The following is a 5413-nucleotide window of genomic DNA, read 5'->3' as shown; positions in this document are numbered from 1 at the left end:
TGTGTGTGTGTGCGTGTGTGTGTGTGCGCGCGCATGCACGAATATCTAAAATGTCAAGGACGCCAAACAACTGGGGAGAAAAGATTAATACAGAAGTTAGGTAACAAGGTATATGCGTTCTCAATGTTTTCTGAGGAAAGATACAGTAAAACTAAAGAAAGAAGGAAGGAAATTCGGGATAACTGACTTTTTGAGATGGTTGTATACACTAAATCTAATATTATGATATATTCAATGTGGAGTATTCAACTTCATACTTGGCTACTCTATTTGACACTTTTATGCTCAGTTTCTTTGCACCTGAAAACAATGCCTGGCATATATCATTCTCCTGCTCAGAATCCTTTGTAGGTTCCTTTTCACCTGAACAATAAAATACACAAACCTTGATTTGTCATGTGAAGCTCTCATAAACCTACCATGCCCACTTTTGTTTTAATCCTGTCCTGGAAAACTGTGACTATTAAGTTTTTTTTCTTTTTTTTTTTGATAATTATAATTCTTTTGACCCTATCTTTTATTGTAAACTAGAGAATCTCAACTATAAGACAACTCCTGAAAAATGCAAAAGTCACAAAAAGGTCAAACAATAGCTAAACATCCCTGATGTCACCCAGTTCCCAGGAGGAAACCAGAAACATTTGTCAGATTTTTAAAGACGTATTCTTTCAGATATATGCAATGTAAAAATAATAAACACGTACATCTCTGTTGCACCTTCCATATTTACACAAATGGTGATGCATGATAAAATCCTTGCTTTTTCCCTTGGACATTATTCTTTATTGGTACTTACACAACTTTCTCATTCTTTTTTTTTTTTTTTTTTTTAACATGGCTAAAGAACATTCTGTGATACCAGAATTTATTTCTCTGATCCAAAGTTTGCTTTGATTGAGTTAGACTCTTTACAGTATTTTACAGTTGCAAATAATGTTTCAGTGAACAACTCTTTTTACGTTATTGGAATATGTGCAATTATACTGGTGGGAAAGTCCCAGAAGTCAAGATGTTGCATCAAAGAGTGCAACACATTAGTAATTTTAAATTGGCACAACTTACACTTTCACCAATGAAAGTCTGCTTTTTCATATATTTGCCAACATAGTGAGTTGTCAAATATTTTATCTTTATTAAGCCGATAAGAATAAAATGGCATCTGGTTATGGTTTCACACAATTCTCTTTTGGGTAAGATCAAGCATCTTTCTATGTTTAAAAATCATTTCTGAATTATTTTCTGTGAATATATATATATATATCATGTCTCCTTTCTTCTATTGATGTAATGATCTCTCACTGAATTACGGAAACAATATATTCAGATAAATTATTTCTTTATTAATGATCAGAATTGCCAATATTTGCTGAGTTTATCTTCTGACTTTATTCGGTTTTTTTTTTTTTTTTGTAACTTTGAAATTGTTTTAACTGAAACATCTTTCAAGAATTCTAATTTTGTCACATCTATGAAGGTCTTAACTTGAATAATTTTTTAAATTTTTACAGTTTAGTATGTCACTTTTAAAGCTTTCTAAAATTTTTATTCCTAGGGCTAGAGTTTGGGGAAAGCATTCACTATGATGGAAATATTATATTTGAAACCTGGAAACACATTTTTTAATCTGTTTAACAATTCCGTTACACATATTCCAATATGCATCCAGGCTCCTCCAGAATACTTCAGGATCTCTATTCCCTTCAGTTCTTTCTACTTCATATTCTCATCCCATTCTCCTATTTGATATTTGGGGAAGCCTAATCACTATGGCCTCCAAAACAAGTTCCTTTTCATCTGTAATTATCTTTACCTCTTCCTCTTAACTGGATTGTTTTCCATTTCAACCCAACGAAGTCAGGGCATTCATTCCTGAAGTGGAGTAATCTGTAAGCTCTTCCTCTCAAGCAGTACCTCTAGGCCTTCCTTCCATCCTCAGCTGTCCAGCCATTCCTCAGTCCACTCCCTTCATTATAAAAATCTCTCATTTACCCTGCCATCATCCACTTACATCTTGGGCTCCTGCCCAGGCTTTCTCAAGGACTTCAGTACCTAATTCAAATTCAAATCAACCAGCATTGAAAGTCAGGATTCTAGAGCTAGATTGTGAGGATTAGATCCCAGCCTCTCCATTAGTGCATGTCACCAGCTTTCCTGTGCTTCGGGTTATTTCATGTGGAATAGGGGAAAAGTACTAGTACATACCTCCTAAATGGGTTCAGGATGCTATGAAAAATTAAATGTTCTTAAAGTAAAAATCGCCATGTAGAAGAGAACTCAACATATTTTTATTATTACTTCAACTTTTCTCTAAATCCCCAATGTAGCCTTGTCAAATTCACCATTATTCTTTTTCCTGTGGAAAATGATTGAATGAAGTAATCCTCATCTCCACAGATTTGTACTGCTTTTTAACAGCTAGTCCCTTGATTTCTGTAATACTGTAATTTTTAGTTATATCTATTTACTGTATATAATATGATGTTTTGAAATAGGATTTCATTTTGGAATGGCTAACCGAAGCTAATTGGCATAGGTATTGCCTCATATACTTGCCATTTTTTTGTGGTGAAAGCATTTAAAACTATTCTGTTAGTGATTTTTCAAGAATGTATTCATTGTCTGAGGTTCTGTCTTCCCAAGTGCTCTAGTTTTTTAGTGACGCTTTCCATTGAGTTTTTTATTTGGTTTATTGTCTCCTTCATTTTAAGGATTTCCTTTTTTTTTTTTTTGTTTATTTGTTTGTTTGTTTGTTTTTGAGAATCTCTATCTCTTTGTCGAAATGATCTTTTGATTCCTGCAGGTGCTTTTTCAGCTTATAGGTATTATCATTCATTGCCTGCATTTGCTCTCTTATCTCATCCTTTGCTTCGTGAATCATCTTAATCATGTATAATCTGAAGTCCTTTTCTGACATTTCTTCTAATATACTGTCATTGGATTCTATTACTATAGAATCTAGATTTGTTTGGATCATTTTCTTTCCTTGTTTTTTCATGTTGTTCATGTATCTTCCCCTCTAGCAGTGCAGATCTGGGGTATTGCAGATTTCCCCCTATAGGCTTATAGTGACCCTATAGGTTTCCAAAACCCTTTCTTTAAGGGGAGATCAATATTAGCAGTGCCCAAATCAGACAGTATGCAATCCTAGACCAAATAGGCCCTATGGGGACAATAACAAAATTGTCATAATAAACAAAATGAGTTCAAATATTATCTTTGGTAAAACAAACAGGTTTGCAATAAGGTCTGCAGTTTCGAATGGAGGACAAAGAGGATACAGAGGGATGTAGAATGTGGCTGTTAATGGGATAAGAAAAGAATATACAGAAGTTCTAGAAAATAGAAAGGGTGAGAGTGTAATCAAAAGAAATTGGATGTTAGCATGCAAAAAAGGGAGAAAGAGACTCTGAGGGAGTAGGTAAACAAAAGGAAAAGAGTGCAAGAAAAGTAAAGAAATAAAAACTTAAATTTTTTTAAAAAGGAGAAAAAAGAAAATCTACAGTATAACAGTCATATAGTAATCAAATCTCCCAGCCTTCAGTAGTCTGATGCATGAGAGGTACCTGACAATGAGCTTCCAGTCTCCAGCAGGCGTCTCAGGATGGGATTTGCCCCACCCAAAGATCAGAGCTACGGCTTCCAGGATTATCCAAGATGGCCACTCTGGCTTCGAAATGTGTTGGCAAATGGGGATCTGCAGCTCAGTGGTGGACATGGTCAGCTGGAGGTCCTGGAGACGGGATGTGGTTGGTCCAGCAGGGGTCCTGGAGGTCCGATGTGTTTGGTATGGTTGTGGGATCCTGGAGGCCAGTGCAATCAGTCAGTCTAGAGTCCCGGTGATAGGACGCAGTCAGTTGATCTGGGGGTCCTGGTAGCAAGGAGCAGTCAGTCAATGTGAGGGCCCCAGAGGCAGGGAGTGATCGGTTGGGCTGAGGGATCCTGAAGACGGGGCTCAGCCATTCTAGCCAGGGGTCCTACGGGGCCTGGCTGTTGTCTCAAAATGGTGGCAGCCACATGTAATCAAACCTGCAGGTACTGTAACAGTGAACTTCCAGGCAGCAGCAGGCAGCTGGTGCTCCACTGGCGGTTGGCGATCAGTTTGTTGACTGTTGTCGGACAATCGGGAGGTGAACCTCAAGCATTAGGTGATGGATAGGTATAAGGCAGGCGATGGACAGGTGAGAGACAGGGAAATGGTGGATGATAGATGCCTGACAGTGAGCAATCTGCTCTCAAAAAAGGCGTCGATAAGCTGGCAGACTGCAGGTCATCAGAGCAGACAAATGGGTAAACGCCAGGGGATCAATAAGCAGCAAAAACTACCTCACCGAGAAACAAATATCCTCTGCTTGAAACCAGCATTAAGGAGCGACAAGGAACGCAGTCTCCCTCTAGTCTGCCATCTTGGATCTCCTCCAAGATGAAAATATCTTGAAAATAAAGTTGCCCAAACAGAGAAGATGGTGAGAAATCATGAACAGAATCTCCAAGAACTATGGGAAATCATGAAAAGACCAAATTTAAGAATTATTGGGATTGAGGAAGGCACAGAGATACAAACCAAAAGAATGAACAACCTATTCAATGAAATAATATCAGAAAATTTCCCAAGCCTGGAGAATGAAATGGAAAATCAAATACAAGAGGCTTACAGAACACCAAATGCACAAAATCACAACAGATTCACACCAAGCTACATTATAATGAAAATGCCTAACATTCAAAATAAAGATAGGATTTTGAAGACCATGAGACAAAAGCATCACATTACATATAGGGGGAAACCAATACAGATAGCAGCCAACTTTTCAACCCAGACTCTAAAAGCTAGAAGGACCTGGAACAACATATTTCAAGCTCTGAAAGAACATGGTTGCCAACCAAGAATCCTATACCCAGAAAAACTAACCTTCAGATTTGAAGATGAAATAAAATCCTTCCATGATAAAAGAATTTACAAATAGAAAACCTGCACTACAGAATGTTCTCAACAAAATATTCCATGAGGAAGAAAGGAAAAACAGCAATGTAAGTCAGCAAAGGGAGAAACTACCTTAGAGAAAAACCACTCAAAGAAGAAACCAAGCCAAATTAAAAACTAAAAATAACTCAAATAACTGGGAATACAAATCATATCTCAATAATAACCCTGAACGTTAATGGCCTAAACTCATCAATCAAAAGACATAGACTGGCAGAATGGATTAAAAAGAAAGACCCAACAATATGCTGCATGCAAGAGACTCATCTCAGAAAAAGACATCCACAGACTAAAGGTGAAAGGATGGGAAAAAACCTACCACACACATAGACTCAGTAATAAAATGGGGATTTCCATCCTTATATCAGATAAAGTGAACTTCAAGCCAAAGTTAGTCAGAAGGGATAAAGAAGGACATTTCATACTGCTTAA

This window comes from Sciurus carolinensis, chromosome 11 (assembly GCF_902686445.1).
Source record: "Sciurus carolinensis chromosome 11, mSciCar1.2, whole genome shotgun sequence".
NCBI lineage: Eukaryota > Metazoa > Chordata > Mammalia > Rodentia > Sciuridae > Sciurus > Sciurus carolinensis.
This window is presented reverse-complemented; position numbering follows the sequence as displayed.